Genomic DNA, 19,472 nt, shown 5'->3' on the forward strand with positions numbered 1-19,472 from the left:
CGCATTTGCTGGAAAAAAAAAAAAAAAAAAAGGAGAGAGAAAGAGAACAAGAAAGAGGGGGGGGGGGAGAGAAAGGAAAGAAAAAAAAATCTTAAAAAAAAATCTTAGCCAGGTTCCCATTGTTGGCTGCGTGCGCTCACTCCTGGGGTGTGTGTGTGTGTGTGCGTGTGGTGTGGCGTGGTGTGTGTGTGTTTTTAATACATGCATAAACTTTGGGTGCCTCTCTCCCTCTTCCCAGCCTCTTCTCCCATCCTCTCTTCCTGCTCTCTTTGCTCTGCTCATCACTTTCCCCTGGTTTTTTTTTTTTTTCCCTCCCTTCCTCCCCTCTGCCTCCCTCCACCTCCCCCTTTTCTTTTTTGCTGAATCTTATTGATCCAGAAGGTGGCTAATTAGCCCTTCCCGTCGTGCCTGGGTAATGAAGCACATGCGCACTGAATTAATCACAGCCATTTTTTGCAGGAAACTAATTAGCAGAATAAAGATCCAAAGACTTTTTTTTCTTTTCACTCATCAGCTCCCACTTCCAGCGCGTCCCCTCCGACCGCTGCAGCCACCGCCGCCGCCGCCGCCGCCTCCTCCTCCTCCTCCTCCCGGCCGCAGCCGCCGCCGCCGCCGCCGCCGCCTGCTTTGCATCCCAATTACAGCCTAGAGCCGCTGCCGCCGCCGCCGCCGCTTCTCCTCCGTGGCCCCTGCCCGCTCCGGGGGCTGTAAACTCCCCGCCAACCATGCTGCTCGGCGGCAGCGGCGGCGGCGGCTCCGGCTCCCCGGCTGCGGCCGCCTCCCGCCCCGGGCTCCGCCGAGCGCGCTCCAGCTCCGCCGCCGCCGCCGCCGCCGCCAGCAGCGCGTCCTCCGCCGCCGCCGACCCCCGCCAGCCGCCGCTGCTGCCTTGATGGGCTCCGCGGCCCGAGCGCCTCTTTTCGGGATTAAAAGCGCCGCCAGCTCCCGCCGCCGCCGCCGCCGCCAGCAGCGCCGCTGCAGCCGCCGCCGCCGGAGAAGCAACCGCGTAAGTGGCAACTTTTCCCTCTTTTTTTTTTTTTTTTTTTTTTCCCGCCGCCGCCGCCGCCGCCTGCTCCTCCTCCTCCTCCCGCCGCCGCCGCCGCCGCCACCGCCCGGACGCGGGGCTCCTCGGGGCGCCCGGGCTGCTTTGCATGGGGCTCGTCCTGCCCCCTCCCGGCTCCCGCGCCCGGCCGCCGCCGCCCGCGCCCTGCTCGCTCGCTGCGTCCCGCTCGCCTTCCCCCTGCGCCAAACTTTCTCTTTCTCTTCTTCTTCCTCCTCCTCCTCCCGCGCCGCCGCCGCCGCCGCCGCCGAGCCCGGGCCGCCCCCTCCTCCCCGGCCCCCGCGCAGCCGCCGCCGCCGCCGCGACCCCCGGGAGGGTGGAGGCGCCCGGGGCGAGGCCCGCGCGGCGAGTTTGGAGGCGCCGCCGGGCAGGGCCGGCCGGGGCGCGGGCCGAGGGCGGGAGGGCGGCCGGGGTCCCAGCGCCGAGACAAAGGCGGCGGCCGGCGTGTGTGTGAGTGTGAGTGTGTGTGTGAGTGTGTGGAGGGGGGGTCCGCGGTGCCGAGCGCCCCCGCCCCCGCCGCCCCCGGCCCCCAACTTTGCCCCACCCCGAGAGGCGCCGGGGCTCCGGGCTGAGCCGCCGCGCGGGGCGCGCACCCGGCCCGGAGCAGTGGCCGCGGCTGCCGCCGGCGGGCGGGCGCCGTCCGCGCCGGGGCTCCACTTGCCGCGGCGGCCGGAGCCGGACCCGAGCCCCGGGCCCCGGGAGGGGGCGAGGCGGCCGCGCGGTCGTCCACCTGAGCGCTGTCCGCCCTGCCCCGCCGGCGGCGCCGCCGCGAGCGCCCGCAGGGGCTCTGCCCTGGACGCTAGGGGCTCCCGGGGGCTCGGGGCTGCGCCGCCGGCCAGGGCCAGACCCAGCTTGGCCGGCCTCGCTCGACCGGCCGAGTTGAGAGACACCGGAGGATTCCTTTTTTTTTTTTTTTTTCTTTTTTTTTCTTTTTTGGCTCACGAGAATCTGGGATTGTTTACGTTCGGTTCTGCACTCTGAGCCCTCACCCGGCTCCACGAGATGCGAAAACCATGTTCCTGAATTTTACATCATGCATTTTAATGTCCGTCCTTTTGCATATCTGTTGGAGAGTGGATCCTAGCGCCTTTCATGCAGTGTGTTTAAATTGTGTTTGGACTCGATGTTCAGAGGCTTCTTGTGGATCTATTAAATTAAAATATAAAAATATTTTACTTTGCCTGCGAATTAATCTGTTGCTGGGATCTGACTTTTGTAAGATGTTGTGCAATATCTTCGACTGGAGCAAATTCTTTGATTGCAAATGCTTTCAAAAATCACCCACTCTTAACTTCGCCCCTTGTTGCTTTGAAGTAGGGTAAATATGATAATTTTTATTGGTCTCAATTATTGAAACTTGATCTAAGGGCTCCATGGAAGAAGGAGACTGACTGCCTTTTTGTGGCCTCCGGTTGTAGTGAGTTTTAAAAGAGGGTTTGTTAAGTACCTTTGAAGAATATGACAGATGCTGATGGCTCGGCTGTAATGCAAATTGCAGGACATAAATTCACTTCGGAATTAAAAAAAAAAGAGGCTCGGCCCTTTCTGTGGGGGACGGTCGGGGATATATTATGTTTTTTTTCTGCTTTTTGCTCGCTACTTTGGGAGAATAGCTAGTTGCACACGGGCTGCTTTGGAGGTGCTTGGGAGATTGGGGAAGGCAGGGATTGATCCCCATCTGCATAATCAATAGGGCATTGAGTTGCAGCCGTGTACCTACATTACTGAACATTTCTGTGGTATCTACAGCGGGGGGCTCCGCCGCCTCGCTCCCCACCTTGCAGCGGACACAAGGCGCCAGAACTGACGGCCCAGCTCCCCGGAACGATCTAGGGGAAGTCCATTCCATAGTGGCTCCTTTTCAAACTCCTTCATTCCACTGGAGTTGTGTGTGTGTGTGTGGTTTTTTTTGGGGGGGTGCATTTGTTTACATGTGTGGAGGTCAGGTGCTGAGCCCCCACGGAGCAGATATCTTATGGACTGAGGGCAGTCCAACGGGGTGGGAGTTCGCTTATGGCGTGACCACTTCTGAAGTCCTCTTCTCATCTGTGGTGTTAGATTTCTTAGCTTGATGCGGGTACATTAGAGACAGGAGTGCAGGAGTAACATACTGGAGATGGGAGCAGTGTCAGCTGCTCAGAGAGAGACACAGTGTGGAAAGCGTGGTGGTAGGTGAATCCATATTTGGAGATAATTTTGGAATAGTCTAGCAAATGGTGCACGCACAGGATTTCGTAAAAGTGTGCACGGCGTCAGTTTTGAAAGGGTTGCGGTCTGGGGAGATGAGGTGTGGGCAGGAGAGCCCACTGGAGGCCAGCGGCCTCCTCTGTCTGCCTGTCTCCTCCCCTTCCCTCCCTGGGCTTTAGTTTTTAATTACTTAATGCTGAAACGCACAGGGCTTATATAAATATTTGCAAATGCTCTTTCCTATTGATTTCTCTGGATAAACTGCCCTGCTCTGGTCCAGAGAGGAGATGATCAGATCTGTGGACTTTTTAAACATAGAAAGCCTCTGGAGGAGAATTGGTCCGTGTGTGTGTGTGTGTGTGTGTGTGTACATGTGCACGCGTGCACGAGGGAGCTGGAGGAAGGTTTTGGGGGGCTACAGGGAGAATTCAGGCTCTTGGTGGTGTGGGCTGAGAACTGGGCTGGAGTTGGCCCTGTGGCCTGGCAGTCTTGACTGATGTGTGTGTGTGTGTGTGTGTGTGTCCGTGCACACTGTGTAGGTACTACACTGGGGGAGTAGGAATGCATATGCACATGCTCCCCCCCCCACATTAAATATGGAGCAGTTTTCCAAGGTTGGGTGACTGCCTTCTCCTCGGGGTCACGTTGAGTTCGAATCTGACCCATGCTGCAGGAATCCTGCATTGGGGAAATAAAAGAATATACTGCGCAGGGTCAGGTCAGCTGTCCAGAGGCCAGAACCCCTACAGCTGCTTTGATTTTATTTTTGTGGGTATATTTTAGACTCCTCCTGACGTGTCACAGACTGTGCCTTCGCAGTCTCAGGTGCTGGGTCTCAGGCTTAAAGGCACCTAAGCCTCTGCTCCCAGCAACAACAGAAAACCGATGGTACTGACTTGGAAACAAAACAAGAGAGGAGGGGGAGAGTGGGAGAAAGAAAAAAAAAAAAACCACCCTATTGAGTCCAGTCAAATAAGGTTGGGTCTCCAGATCCAATTACAAAGCAGCTTTGAATATGCAAGACAGTGCACAAGACCAGTTATTCCAGTTACAACAAACTATTAAAAAAGAGAGAGAGAGAGAGAAAAGAAAAGGCATGTTTAGGACGTAATTTGTTAGTACAAGGAAAAGAATCCCACATAAAGCTGCCTTTTTTCCTCCCTCCCTTTGCTGGCTTCACACAGAACTCACTCACCCTTTTCCGAAGCGCCTACTGTAGAGGTTCTTTTATTAAAATCTTTTGGATTTAGGAAGATCGCTGCGAGCAACACATTTTCTGTATTTTTTTCCCCTTTATCTTGGAGGGGAGTTGGCAGGGGTTCTGTGGTTTGCAGTTACACAATATGTTATCATGTTTTTAATCACTAAATCATTGCAGTGGTTATAGATTTACAGTCTTGGGGTATTACAGAGAGGAGCAACGGTGGCTATATATATGCTTTTAAATTACACCAATGTAAACTGCATGCCGCAGCTGTGACTGTGGGCGGCCGGCTGCAGTCTCCCACCCCCCTTACTTCTTCCTCCCTCTGTGATTTTTTTTCCCCCAAATTGGTTGTTTTGCTTAAAATAAGCTGCCCTCTCCCCTCCCCCACAGGCTTTGTCTCTTTGGCCTCCTCCTTCCCCCAAAATTAATTTCTATTTCAGACCTCAAACCCCAGGTAAGCTAGAGCTCAAACTGGTGAAATAAAACTTTGGATCAGAAAGTATAAAATAGTGATAATCATAATGGTGTTAATAAAATAATGACAAGTGCGGGTTTCCTACGAAGTCCTCTTGGTTCCCATGCCGACCTCTTGCATGGGGATGGATGGCCCCTTGCGGATCAGAAGGTGGGGTGGCACGGAGGGAGGGGAGGCCAGGCCTGTGTCCCTGCGAGGCCACTTTCGGCTTCTGTTTTTCATATTATTATGTAACAGAATCCTTGGCAGCATTAAAAATTCAGTATTACAAGCTGATTGTAATGCTGCCTCATTAGACAGCGCTGTCTGGCCTTGTATTAAGTGAAACCCGGAGCATGGCTTTTAGATTATAAACACCAATAAATATTAAGGGTCAGCAGAGAGGGGGACAGCAACTGGGGTTTGGGCCTTTCCTGCTGCTCTCCTCCCACCCCCTCCATGTTCTTCCCACCCTCCCCCTCCCCCCCTTGGTAACTGTCATGTGCTTTCTTGTTGGGATGCTGGTGTGTGGACCCTGGTGACATTTTAGGAAGGCTTTTTATAGAGTTATCTTGTGTACACAAAAGGTTTGGAAGTTTGTTTTGTTTTGATCTGCAGTAAACAGGTCCTTCACTTTGCTGATGTCATTTCCGTTCATATTTGAGTTGTTTATTGTGCTGCTTTGCAGGGCCCTCGCCTCCCTCCCCCCACCTTGCTCTGCAGCGGGAGCCTGCGGCTGCTCGGAGAGGGGGGGACGCGCTGCCGAGCCGCCAGGTCTGGGTTCAAAGGCTGAGGGTCGCGTGTCTTCGCCTCATTGCAGGGTTTGCCCGCTGGGGAAGACGCTCCCAGCATCAGATCGTCAAATCTGGTTAAACACTCGACATGCACTCGCCCTGGTATTTCCCTGGCACTCGGTGATTCATCTCGGCTTCCTTTCTTTGTAGCACCCCCCCCCCCAAACGCCCCTGCCACACCTTGTCTGTGTCTTTAATGCATCCTGATTGTCCACTTCCCTGGACCCCTCCCCCCACAGAAACCCTTGTAGGGACGACTTTGAGACTTTGATTCAGTTGCAAATCTGAACCTGGCATTAGCGGACTTCATGCTGTGAAAAAAAGAAAATGTTGCAAGGCCTTAACCCTGAGGCCTGCCCGCCACCTTCCACCCTAGTGCGGTCTGCTTCCCCCTCTGCGCCCTGCTTCCCTGGGGAGGTGAAGGCCATTGGGTGTGACTAGGAATGCCTGCGCTGTGCGGTGCCTCTCGCTGCCATGTGCTCCCCCTCCAAGACAAAACCGGAGGCTAGGGGAAGGGAAGAGGAAAAACTGACTGCAGGCCCCAAAGGCTTTTCCCATAATAGGATGATGGGTTTTAGGTGAAAAAAAAAATATGACTGTTTTGTTCTTTTAGGTTTAGAAATAACAGGGAGAGAGGGAAAAGCAGTCATTAGGAAGTTCCCCGAGCTGCCTTCCAACTGAGGCGGGTGAAAAATGAAGCAGCATTGACACTTGGCTCCGTGCGAGAGCTCCTGTAACCTCTCCCCCTGGCGTGGCCCTGGCCTTTTGTTCCTGGAGAACGGAGCTAAGGTGCTTTTTCTCCCAGACCACAGGCAGCAGGCGAGGAGTCCCCCTGTGTGCCTTGCCTTTGGATGGCTTCTCATGGTTATTGTCAATGCAGATTCCCCAAACAATCGCTCCAGCGAGACACCAAAGCAAAAACATTTGTCCTATTTTTTTAACCTCTTTGTTTTAGGTTTTTTCTTTCTTTTTTATCCATCCTTTAATTCTCACAGTTCCTATTTGTCTGCAGAGACACAAACGGAACAGCGTGAAGCACATTTTACCGTAGGCCTCACTGCCGACTGGAGCCGCCTCAATAGAAATCCAAATTCTGAAACACTGGCGGACTTGCAGGATATGCGAAATTTCAGCTCGGGGCTCTGAAGTCAGATTAGCCCAGATTTGGAACAAAAATGCGCTACAATGAGAAGATAAGAAAACGGGATTCTGGAATGATTTGGCGGAAAGCCTGCCAAGGGTCATCTTTTGTTTATCTTCTAGTGTCCTGCCCCCTACTTAGAAGGAGCTGCTTGATAGCAAAGAATGCAAACCCACATGCAATTCTTGGTTTAAGACAAAACCCTGGTCCTGGCGGTTTTGGGTTTTGTGTCAGATGCAGGGGTCACGTGTGCAAGAACTGTGGGTATAGACTGTGGAACTGATACTGTGTTGAGACTGATTTTAAAAACTAGGACTTATGTAGGCAGGCAATGTCCCCTCCCCCTTTTTTTCCTCTCCTGTTTCCTCTTCGCTGTCTTCTCCCTCCAACCTGCTTCTCCTCCAAGGATTCAGTGGTGTGTGCCAGGCCCACAGTAAAGGGATGTGTCACACAGCTGGGGACGGCCCAGGAACACCTCCAGACAAAGCGCCCCTCTCTCCTGTAATGTATGGATTCTGATTGCGACGCTGTCCTTAAGCATCTGTCTGCCTTTTCATTAAAATTCTCAATTTCAAGGTTTAGAAACACAAATGTAAGAATCCCCTTGGGTATCCAAGTCTTGCATGGCAAATTCCCTTTGCCCTTTCAGAAATAATATTTTTGTTTAAAAAGAGAGAGAAAGAAGGGGGTGGGGGAGAGAACCAGCTCTTTATGTAGCATTTAGAGCTCTTTGATTTTTGTATTTTCGCTTTCTGAAAACTTAGGCTTGGTAACTTGAAATTCACTTGATTTGGAAAAACTCTTCCAGATCATGGCTTCAAAAAAAAAAAAAAGTTACTCATGTGTGTCTTTGGTGTGTGTATCATTGACAGATTTAGGGGCCGAGCTAGGGAGGAGGAGGGTGGGTGAAGAAAGCAGATAGCGCATCACCTATGATTTGGGGGTAAAAACTAATCTATGGAATTAGCACTGCCTCGATAGATGGAAGCCTTGAGGTTTGTGTCAGAGAGCTGTGAATCAAAACAGCTGTGTGTAGGCCTTGGCGCACCAGCCTGCCGCGGTTAGGACGGCCAGTGTGGGCTGCCCTGGGGAAAGCCTGACCGGAGAGCCTGGCCACCCAGTGGCACTCAGACCCCTGAGCACAGCGTCCTGGAAATGATGGGGTGAACTCAGGCCACGGAACCAAATCCGGCTCCCAGTGTCTCCTTGTTTATCTCGGGGACATTTGTTTTTGTTTTCTTGCCTTCTTCTGGGTTTCTCTTTGCTGGAGCCTCCAGGTTATGGAAGCACCACTGGTTTTTTTTTAAAAAGTCCGCGTCGCGTGCATGTACCATTGCCTAGGAACAGAAGGATCTGGAAGAGGAAACAGATCCCTCTAACCCAGGGGTGCTGTGGAAAGAGAGCCCAGGTTGAACCAGAAGGCAGAATGCTGACACGCACTGTGTCTTAGCGCCGAGATCTATTTACCTTTGCTGAAGTGAAACGGTAGAGCGGTGGCGAGAGCGAGTGTGTCTGTGCAGAGGCAGGAGCAGGTCTGGCTCCGCTGGAGCGCTGTGATTCACCAGCCGGCTAAGCGTTAGGGGGCAGGCCTCTGGCTTGGAGAGGGGAAAGGGCTCGCGTTCTCGGATTCATTTTTTTAAGGAATATTTATCCTTTTGGCTGTTGCCAATTACGCCCTCCAGAGGCACCGAGACTGGGTATGGGGACGTGCGAGGGACGAACTGCCTGCTTCGTGAGTGGGTTTATTTGTCAACAGCTCAGGGATGGAGCGGTGAGCACGCCAGCCTGCTGCTGCCGGCTAGGCCAGGCCGCTGAGGCTCTCCCATCACAGGCGCCCGGCCTTCGCCGAGCCGCAGGCCAGAGTCTGCGGCGTGCATTTCAGAGACACTGTTGATCCGGCCTGCAAGTGCCAAAGTTGCAGAGGCTCTCTGGAGAGGGCCTGTTGGTGTTAGCAATGACAGTAACTCTTAGCCAAGGGAACACCCCGGCTTGGGCACAGTGCCTGATCTTCAGGGTGGCACCCAGGCCCTCCGCTCACCTGCCTGTGCGTTCGTTACCTGTTAAATTTGTGCTGGCAACAGAGGCAGGCTGGAGTAGGCCTCACCGCGTGTGTGGCTGGCGCTGGGCTAAGAGAAAGAACAGAGACCCAGGGTCACTCTCAGTTCTACTGGTCAGGCCTCCGGGGTGCAGGAGGCGGGCCTCTGGGTCAGCCTCTTGGGACCCTGGCAGTGTCCGGGGCCCTGCCCAGCAGCCTCTGCCTCCTCCGAGGTCACTTTTATAGCTGGTTCGTTGGGGCTTCTAGCTTTCGCTTTTTAATGTGGCTACCGCAGGTTCATGATGTCACAAGATTGGGAGGTGGTCCTCTGTGAACAGGAATTAAAGCAAAGCAGCCGTGTTGGGTTTTCTGGGAGGATCCATGTTTTCCTGGCATCTGGATGATGTCAGGTTGGCTGCAGGTTGGCTGCCTCCAGGTGAGGCCCGGGGAGGGGGGGCTGCCATCTTCCTTTTCCTGGGCGATTTGCAGGGGCGTCTCGGCATGGCGGGCATCACCATCTTCATGTATTATTCATGGTCAGTTTTTCAATTACATTATTAATCGGCCGTCTTTAAGGTGTTCTCAGCTCATGTGGCTAATAGAAATAATAGTGTGTTTTGAAAACACCACCTGTTCTGGGGCCTGAAGTGAGGCTGTCTGGAAGCAGCCTCCACTTCTCCCTCGGCCCCGCCCCCGCACTCTCACGTGGGCCTGAATTTGGCTTGTGCCCTCCTTTGTCCCTCACCGGACATGATTCCCCAGAGGCAGGCTTTGCTCCCTGGGCCCTCGATGAAAGTGTGTGTGTGTGTGTGCGCGCGCACACGTGTGTGCACGCGTGCACTTCCCCTCCTGGAGTCTCTTTTCTGGACTAAAATGTAGACAGGGGCTGCCTGTCCCCAACAGGTTAGCGATTTCCTTTCATTTGAACCCATATCATATTGTGCAGAGTGCCTTCCGCACGGGGACACGATGCTTGTCACCAGCCCTGCATCCCCCTGCCTGCTGAGTTAGCGTGTGCTTAATGCTAATACGATTCCATACATACTGCTGCTCGCCTCCTGAGCTTATTATATTTCTAACACTTGCATGGTTCATTATTGTGCAGTAGGAAAAGACTCTCCAGGCTGCCGAGGGCAGCCGGGTGGGTGGGTTGTAGAAAGGGAAGAAGCAGGTGCATTTCTGTGCCGAGAGCATCGTGAGTGAGGGTGGGATTTTGACAGGGATTTTTCGCTGGTGCCGCCTTCGCCCGATCAGAACCGGGACAGTGAACTTGGGGAGGTGCACAAAGTGCCCAGCACGTTAAATGCAGCCCTGGTGGTGGAATTCCTCCCTTGGAGGGGGGCACAGTGGACGTCCTGTGTGAAACGGCGTGGCTGTAGAAGGCGAGCCTCTAACCGCGAGCTGAGTTTCTTTGCGCGTCTTTTCTTCCTGTCCTCGCATTCTTTCCCTTTCTTTTTTTTCCTTAAAAAAAAAAACAAAAAACAAAAAACAAAAACTATCCCTCAAGTCAGTACAGGGCTGGGGATGTTTTCCTAAGTTTTTGTCGCCGCACAGCACAAGTGCTCCGTGGACTGTGTTCGGAGGGCGCGTGTGCGTTTGCAGCGCGCGGCTGTCCATATGGGCCGCTGTCCGCGTGTGAGAGGGGCCTGGCCGTGACGCGGGCGCGGCCCGGGGACCCGCGGAGGCTCCGCTTCGGAGGCCCCGAGCGGCTTGCTGCGGCCGAGGGCGCGCCCCTTTCTTCTCGCCCCATGCTAGGCCGGCCCCTGACTTTTGATGAGCCAGGGGTCAGCGCCTCGGGGAGGCCAGGGCTTTGTTCCCGCCAGGCCGGGGCCCTGGGGCGGCACGCGGGCCCCAGTCCCCGGGCGGGCGCGGCCCGGCCTGGCCCAGGCCCGTGCCCGGAGCGAGCGCGGCCGCCGGCGTCCTGGGTCCCCGGCCTGCTCCCGCCGCGACTGTAGATGTCGGGCTCTGCCCGGGGAGCCGAGCGGCGGCGGCGGCGGCGGGGCTGTGAGTTTCAAATTAACCTTCCGCTTTGTTGCTGTGTAATGTGGATCCCCCAAGGCCCCCCGCCCCGCCCGCCGCCCTTCCCCGGGCCGTGCGCGCCGCAAACTGCGAGTTGAGCTTCATTTACATAAAGCGATTCCGGGCGGGCGGCCGGCCGAGGAGGAGGCGGCGGCGGCGGCGGCGGCGGGCAGGCCGGGGCCGGGCCGCGAGCGAGCGAGCGAGCGTGCGCCGCGCCGCGCCGCGCCCCGTGGGTGAATCCCCGCCGCGCCCCGGGGACCTCCCTGCCGGGGACGGGCGCCCGCCGGCCCGGCCGCCGCCATGCGCCCCGGTCCGCGGCCTCGGGCCCCCTTGCGCCGGGCCGCAGCCACCCCGGAGCTCCGGGGGCAGCGGGAGGTGGGGAGACAGCCGCCGCGGGTGGGTAAGTTCGGGGCTCTGGTGCGGCTGGAATTTGCCGTGGTCGCGCGCGGCGACGGCGCCGCGGCCCCTGGACCTGCGAGTGCCCGGTCCCCGCGGAGGTGTGCGGAGGCTTTCGGTGCCAGGTGAGTGCAGCCGCCCTCCCCCGCCGCGCGCCGCCGGCCTGGAGCTGCAGGCAGGTGCCGCGAGTCTTGGCTGAACTTCCCATTCGCTCGGGGCGTGTGGGGGAAGGGCAGGCTGGATGCACTTGAACTACCCGGCTGCAGTGGGAGCCTGCCTGGGGTGAGAGCGCCTGAGTTCTGCTGGGCGTGGGGTGAACAACCCTTTCCTCCTGTCGCTTCCTTGCTCTGGGCACCCCCGTCTCCCCCATAGTCTGCTTTCAGATTAGTTCCTGCCTTCTCCGTTCTCCTGCTCTCGGTGCCGTTCCTAAGTTTGGGGTCCCTGCCAAGCCCCCCTCCCCCAAGACGCACCCCTGTCGGCCCGACAGCAGCGGCTGGTCAGTTGGAAGCGCTGTAAGCGACGTGCTGGTTGGGGAGTAATTAGAGGGGTATGGGAGCCCGAGGGCACCTTTGGAGCTCTCCTGTCCACCCTCTAATTTGGGTTTGTTCTAGCTCTGGAAAAACCGGAGCCGCCTTTCTTTCTTTGCCCCGGGCCGGGTGTGGTGGGGGTGGGGGTTCTGGAAGGGGGAGCTGAGTTTTCTTTTCTCTTTTCTTTTTTTTTCCTGCTCTAGGGTGAGGGATGCCCCGAGTTAGGCCCACAGCAGGAAAACCAACCGGTCATCCTGTGCTTGCAGGCACCAGGGTGCTCTCTGGAAAGTGGTCCTGTGTTGCCAGGGGGAAGTGCCTCAGCCCACCACAGCAGCACCGAACCTGGGAGCAGGTGAATGGGGGGGGGGCAGTCCTCCCCCACCCCCTACCTGTGCCGGTTAACAGGCCGGGAGAGGTCGGGCGACCCTGCTTCAGGCTGAGGCCTGCTGAAAAGGCATCGTGCAGTGACAACAAACATGAGCCTTGCAGGTGGATACTGAGAAAGTCACACGGCGTCATCTTATTCCGTCCCGTGCTTGGAGATCCTGGGAGACAAGTCCCAGCATAAATAGAGCATAACCCAGCACTCACCTAGCCCGGGCACCTTCTCCGCCTTGCCACCGAGCAGCAGGTGTGAGTTTGCGGAGTTGGTCCCTGGAGTCCCCTCATTCCTCCAGGCGGGAGGTGTCAAACCTTCATGTTCTTTTAATGACTGTGGTTTCTGGATAGGTTTCAAGGGAAACCCTAAAAATCACGAGTTTCAGTAGGCTGGGCTGGAGAGGGAAGCTCGAGTGCTGAGGCAGAGGTTGCACTGGGCAGGAAAGCCCACAGCTTCCAAGGGAAGCGGGTCGGGAGGGCTGCACAGGGAACCAGGCCTGTTCCTTGTTAGGAGCCTGCGCTTCTGCATCCATCTTGTCACCCCGAGGTGCAGGGCTTCTCAGGAGCAGGCATGGGGTGTGAGGGAAGTCAGGGCCTGCTCCAATCAGTAACGCAGGCGTTTCCAGGATGGGGTCTTTGCAGAGAGGTGCCCCTGCAAGCCCCCTTTTAGAGGGTGTGTGGCGGTGAGGACCAAGAGCAGCTTGTTTCCCTGCGTGACAGGACCGAGGAGGTTGTCTCAGGTTTGGTTTCCAGCACAGTTTTCTGAAGGCATGTGAAGTGCCTCTCTTGACGGGCTGGGGCCACACTTGGCTCTTTTGATTTAATTACACAACATGGGACAGATGCAGAATGCAGAAGTAAGCACTTTCACACTTTAAAGAACAGTCCTTTTGGAATCACCAGTAATTAAGTCGCCTGGACACCTTCTGACTGTAGGTCATGGGTCATTCCCTTTCCCAAATCTTTTTTTTTTTTTTTGATTTATTTTATTTATTTGAAAAGCAGAGTTATAGAGAGAAGGAGAGGCGGAGGGAGGGAGAGAGGGGGAGACAGAGAGATCTTCTATCTGCTGGTTCACTCCCCAAATGGCCATAATGGCTGGAGCTGGGCCAGGCTGAAGCCAGGAGCTTCTTCTGAGTCTCCTACATGAGTACAGGGCCCCAAGCACTTGGGCCATCTTCTGCTGCTTTTCCAGGTGCATTAGCAGGGAGCTGGATTGGAAGTGGAGCAGCCGGGACTCGAACCAAAGTCCATAAGGGATGCTAGTGCTGCAGGCAGCAGCTTAACCTGCTATGCCACAGTGCCTACCCCACTTTTTTTTTTCTTAGATGGCTGCACTTTCTATGGGATAGAGCTACTGTTTTCCATTTCTCCTGAAAACAGTTTTGATTGACAGGCAACTATTGAGAAACACTTGGTAACGCATCCAGAATAAAAAAAAAAAAAAAACAAAAAAAAAAACAGCTGCTTCCCCAACTACCTGAAACTTTAATTTTGTTTTCTTCCCTTCTGTCTTTTGTTTGCATAAGCGAATGCCCAGGGAGGGTAGAAGGGCCCCAAATGAGATGGTGCTGCCAGCAAGCCTCTCTCCGGCTCGGCTCTCCGTGACAGCGCGGTGCCTGCCTTCCTGCTGTTCTGAGGTTGGGTTTAACTGCTGTGGAAACCCCGGCCAGCTGGACTGCCCAGTGGCAAGGAGCCGAAATACGCGAGATTTCAGTTTTCATCATTGTGACTTTAAGTGATCAGTACCAGACACTCCCAGGGCTGGCCTGGCTCACCTTGGGTGACCCAGAGCTGGTGAGTTCGTCAGAAAAAGTCTGTGATTACAGGCTGCTAGAAGAGTAGTATCTGGACTGGTGGTGGTTTGGCTGTTCTTTAGTTCTGGTCAGAAGTGGAGTCCCGGGAACATGTTCCTGTTGTCGCTGTGTGCTGTTGCTTACAGAATACGCTGGAGGGGTGGCTTGGGCTCTGTGTCTCTCTCCCTCTCCTCTCTCTTTTCTTCCAACTATCAGTGTAGCCCAGAGGGTACCCAGAAAATTAATTTTTTGAAGAGTTGCAACAGTTTCATCTTAAAGGTGAATATTTCAACGGCAAAGCAACATTTTGTAACAGTGCAGGGGCTGTGCTCTTTATGCTCCCCGCTTAAGAGTAGCTTACTGCTGGACCCACAGGACTTGGCCTTGGCTGGTGGGGAGGCACTGGTGATTCTGGCCTGAAGAAGCAGGCTTCACCTCACACTTGTGAGCACAGCAGGACAATGTACCTGACCCTGGACGTCAGGAACCTCGAAAAGTACAGTATGTGCTGTGGTTTGTACTTCCATCGGTTGTTCAGACGGTTGCTTGCTGTTGATCTGGCCCATTTCTGTACTGTTTGGGCCTGTTGGCCCCTCCTGGTTCCCAGGGCTGGTGTAATTAGCCAGGTTGGGGGCGTTACCCAAAGAACACCACAGGAAGGCAGATTCCACCATGGGGAGCCTCAAGGGGGCATCCAGATGCTCCCCTAGGAGAGTTTGCTTCTGGTGGTCCAGCTCTGGATTCCCCATCCTCTGCTGGAGCCCAGGGAAGCCGGCAGCCAGTCTGCACAGTGGCCAGGCAACGGGAACTCCTGGCAGGAGGTGGTCCCGGTGAAATTTCAAAGGTGCTTGTTGTGTGCAAAGCACAGTGTACCACGTCCTTAGGCCACTCAGGCGGAGAAACACACAGAAGCTAGGGTTGCGTCAAACTGCCCCGAGGGAGAGACCCGGGCAAAAATCTTGGCTGTCTGGCAAGCTACTTTCAAAATCCAGATTAAGGAGAAAAACTACCAAATCAACAACTGTCAGATTGCTTTTCTCTATAATTTAAAGTTGGCTGCCAGATTGTTCTCTTTGAACATGTGCAAAGTGACACTCAGATGTGAGAGGGCTTGGGGGGCTGCTATGGTAAATGACTCCTGTATGGACAGGCGCTAGGGAAGGAGGCCAAAAGCAAGGCTTAGCGGCGATTGACAGCAGCATTGTGCTCACTCTTCAGAAGCGGCCAAGCCACTGGGAGGTTTTCTTGTTCTGGTTTTCTTTCTCTGGGTCAGGGGACAGGACAGTGTGGACCAGGCAGTGGCCTAGCAGTGACAGGTGTGTTTCTAGAACATTCTTTGCACAAGGATGGTGCCCAGGCTTCTTGTTGTAACATTTTAAAGGTGATTATATTTTTCTTTGATGTTTCTGCCTTATTTTTTTTTTCTTAACCTGAAGTACTGGAGTTTTCTTTCTATTCTTTCCTCTTTTTTCCTTTAAAAGGACAAGGGTGCAAATAAAGATCGGGAAGGAGACATCGGAAGTTGCGAGGTGATTAGTTGGGCTCCATTTCAGAGCGAGATTCCTTGTTTGTTGATTTTAACCCTGGACAGGGCCTCTCCGCAGAATGCCTGGGCTTTCTCTGCCTGTCCACCAGAGTGTCACCACGCGGCCTGCTCCTTGGCGTGGGCATGAGTGTGCCTCTGCAGAGGGGCTTTTGCTGGCCACCCATATCCTGGGGCCAGAGTGTCCAAGGGGTTCACATGCTCACTCCTTGATTAATGTGGGGTTTTTCCATCCTCTGCCTCCCCGAGTCAGGTCTCCAGGCCTCCAGGGAGGGGAGGAAGGTGGTGGGCCCAGCAAGTGCCGCCTCATGCCCCTGCCTCTGCCTCCCTGGGCTGCTGGTGGTCTGGGAGTGGAGCCCCTGGGACGCCTCGCAGGGCACCTCCCTGGGTGAGTGGGGCAGGGCTGGTTCCAGCCACAGCCTGACCTCAGCGGCTTTAATCAGTGATCCTCCCGAATGTACTTTTCAGTGGGTGTCCTCAGTGGGTGTCCGGGGGCAGTGGTCAGGAGTTCGCGGAGTCCCTTGGGCCATCTGTAGGGAGCTTCTGTCTGGGGTTGGGAAAGCCGGCTCCGCTGGGCTCCGTGAAAAGACGGTGGAATTTTCATCTGCTGCTGATTTCACGCGCTGTCCTGAAAGCGATTTCGGCCACAAACCTTTGATCTGGGGGTGGGACCCCTGCCCCCCTCCAGGCCTCTGGAGGCAGGAGGTGGCGGCTGCTCTGACCTTTTACTTTGTCTGTATTGGTGGTTGGGGGGGGGGTAGTTCGGGAGTAGGGTGAGTTCTTGGGATGGTTTGAGGTGGCTGAGCCTGGTGGGGGCCCCTGGGCACGGAAGGACTGAGCTGCTCGGGATTCCTGGTGCTGGGGGTGAAGGAGCAGTTCAGACCATTTCTGCTGGTCCCTGACCCTGTCCGTGCTCTGCCCTTCTGTGTTAAGGTTCCAGATCGGAGGCTCTGTCTCCTGGGTGAGGCGCTGGAGACAGCTTAGCTGCCTGCAGGAGACCTGGTTTCAGCCCCCGCCCTCCGCCCCCCGCCCCCACCCCTGTGCTGTCAGTGCCTGTTCACACGGAGAGGTCTCCCCTTAGTGTCCCAGCAGCTTCTGAAAACGACAGTCTGAACTCCTGCAAGTCTATACAAAGTACGTCTGTGTGGACGTGAACTCACCTGCTTCCCACTCTGATGGTCCCTGAGTGACCTGTCTTGGACACTTTCTCTCTTCCTGGCCTGTGTGTGCTAAGGGACACGTCTGTGCCCCAGCCTCACCCCCTGTTTTAACAATTTTCCTTAACTGCTCAAGAAGCTGCTAGCCCTCTTGCACCTTTGCAGGCCCTGCTGCCTGCCTGAAACGCTCTTTGGCTCAAGGCCTCGGTTCTTCCTGTGCGTTTGGCTGGTTGGGGAGCCAAGTTTGCTTCCCTCGCGGCAGCTGCGTGATTTCTCTGTGGGATGTTTGCATCCGTGTTAAAGCGTCAAGTCAACTCTTGGGCACTTGAGGAAGAGGCCCGTGCGGTTCAGTGTCCGTGCTAGGGGGTTGATCACGACTAAAGCAAGTGCTTCCCGGTGCTCTGCCTGGTTATCGGATGCTGATAGGCGATTATGAGACTCCGAAAGCCTGTACCTGCCTGTGTGGTTCTGTGTTGCTTGCTTTTTTCATAAGATGGTATCTTGCCTGCTTTTGGAATGTCATTCTGGTTAAAGAATGGAAGAAGTGAAAATAGTAAAGGCTCCCCCCACCTTGTCCTTTTTCTCAAAGAGGAAGTTGAAGTTGGTTTTTCCCCCAGTAGATGTTAACCCCGAGGTGCCTGGGTGGGGCACGCAGGGGGCTTCTGTACCTTTTGAGGAAAAGCTCATCCACTTGCTTTGCTGCCCTTGCTGGAGGAACCCCGAGCTGCCCGGACAGTGGAGGCTTTGCGTGACAGAGGTGGTACCAGCGCAGGGGAGGGAGGCGTGACAGAGGTGGTACCAGTGCAGGGGAGGGAGGTATGGTCCCCCCCCCCCCCCCCGCCACAAGAAACCTGGTTGGGGCCACACTCAAGATCAGAGCTTGGGTTCTGCGCTGGCCCTTGAGATGCAGGCTCTGTGGTTGACACTTTCCCAGGTAGAAGCAGAGGTGAGGCACGAAGGCCGGCTCAGGAAGCTGGCCAGTTCTTCTCTCTGTGGCCGCTGAGACCGTCTGGACCGGTCACCTGGCCTCTCTGAGCCTCGCTGTGTGAATCTGTGGAATGGGCATGACACACACCTTCTATTTGTGGTGGGAATTCTGCCTTTTCACACGGGTTTGTCCCTGTCCTCTTATCTTGTCCTTTTTTATATTGATGCTTACTGCCCCTGGCCTCTGCCACCTTTCCTTCCCCAGCAGCCTGGCAGAAGTGAACAGAAAGGTGCAGTGTCTCTTACGTCTTTTCCCCCTGGGCCCGGAACAAAGCTACGTGCTGTCGACAGCCCGCAGTTGTGTCCGGGAGTGACGGGGCTCCTGTAGAAGCCGGTGGCCCTGTCCTCCCCAGCCCTGCCCTATGCGTCCCCTACCCCCCACCCCCAAAAGCTGGCAGGCGGCCTTCTAAGTGAGCAGCCCACTCAATGACCCACCTAGAGAGGCCTTCCTGTCTGGCTTGTATATGCTAATAGGCCTGACTTGTCCTGGCTTGTTTGTAGTGATTTGTGGAGGCATTTATATGCAAATACTATCAACTTGCTGAGTTAATTATCACGTGCCTCCCCCCACCCCTTCCCACGTGGCCTCGCCGCCTGGCTGGGCTGTTTGCGTTCAGCCCTGCCGGCCTGCTGCTCTTCTTGCCTTGGCCGCCTCCATCTGTTGCCCTGTCCCCTTCCTGTACCAGCAGGCCCGGTCACAGTTCCTGCACTGCTCCGCTGCCCCCAGGAACCTGGGCCTCATCCGCGGCATCCCTGCTGGGTGCAGGGAGGCCTGGCTCCCGTGGCACCCCGTTCTGACCCAGAGCTGTCCAGACACCCCAGCCCTGGACTCCACAGGATCAAGTGGTTGCAGTTTCACTTTTATTACTCTGTTCCCACCACAAAAATGGCATCCCTTCTAGCCCCCGTCCCTGGAGGCCTAAGTCTTCAAGTGACTCAGGCCTGGTCGTTTCCTGGCTGGGCGTGGGGCAGTGGACATCCAGGGTCATTGCTCGTGGGCGGGGGCGCTCTTGGGCACTGCAGGAGATGGGTCACGTCCCTGGCCGCTGCCCCCTCGCGCCTGCCCCTGTGGCAGTCAGAGCTGCCTGCAGGAGTCCTCCTGTCTCCTGGGTCTTTGACGTTAGACCTGCGGGCTTGCAGATTGCCTGTGTCTCTCTGGGCCCCTCCTCCCAGGTAGATGTACTTGCTGCCTCGCTCTGCGTGTTGGGCCTGTCTGGTCTCACAAGGGGCCATTTGCTTAATTTTAAGGTCTTTCTTGTTAGTACTTGAAAATGAGGGCTCTGCAGCAGCCGTGGCCCTCCTGGTTTAGATGCGCAGATCCTGCTTACTTCAGTCCCTGTCCCCCCTGCCCCTGCCTCTGGCTTCCTGCAGACACTGGGAGGCAGTGGTGATGGACATCCCCCCTTCCCCCCCATATCAGGAGCAGTGGAGTAGGAGAGAGTTGGAGGTGGTCACAGGTGCTCCTGTGGCATCCTGTCCAGTTCAGAGTCGGAGCCTCATGCAGCATTAGGGCTGACGTGTATGTTTAATACCGTGCATGATATGGCCATGACGTCTCATGTCAGCGCCTGGGCCTGGCCATGTTTGCAGTGCTTAGGAGCCACTTGTGGGTGGCGCCCATCTCACTGGACAGTTGGGCTCTGGGATGACCCCAGTTCTTTTCTGTGGAAAGCCAGGCCGTTTGCTAGTTACTGAGTCAGGGAGAGAGTTTTTTCTTCCTGGCTTAAAAAAAAAAAAAAAAAAAAAAACCAAAAAACCAAGATGTGGGGAGGGGGGACACTGTGTTTCTTCTCT

The 19,472-nt window shown here is 55.5% G+C and overlaps 1 protein-coding gene across 4 annotated transcripts in view; it reads left to right on the plus strand.

The window, feature by feature from the left end:
- Window positions 1–584: 584 nt before the first annotated feature.
- The window catches only part of ZFHX3 (zinc finger homeobox 3), a 254,770-nt gene continuing 235,882 nt past the window's right edge, over window positions 585–19,472 (plus strand). Inside the window, exon 1 of one of the 4 annotated variants that reach the window (XM_070062681.2) lies at window positions 585–1,003. The gene's annotated coding sequence lies outside the window, so the exon portion shown is untranslated. Of the gene's footprint in view, window positions 1,004–10,993; window positions 11,416–19,472 lie in introns of those variants that run through there. The other 3 variants (XM_070062683.2, XM_070062680.2, XM_070062684.2) reach the window with 3 other exon arrangements.

Source organism: Oryctolagus cuniculus, chromosome 18, assembly GCF_051225735.1.
Source record: "Oryctolagus cuniculus isolate XC-2025 breed Fujian yellow rabbit chromosome 18, ASM5122573v1, whole genome shotgun sequence".
NCBI classification, from domain to species: Eukaryota; Metazoa; Chordata; class Mammalia; order Lagomorpha; family Leporidae; genus Oryctolagus; species Oryctolagus cuniculus.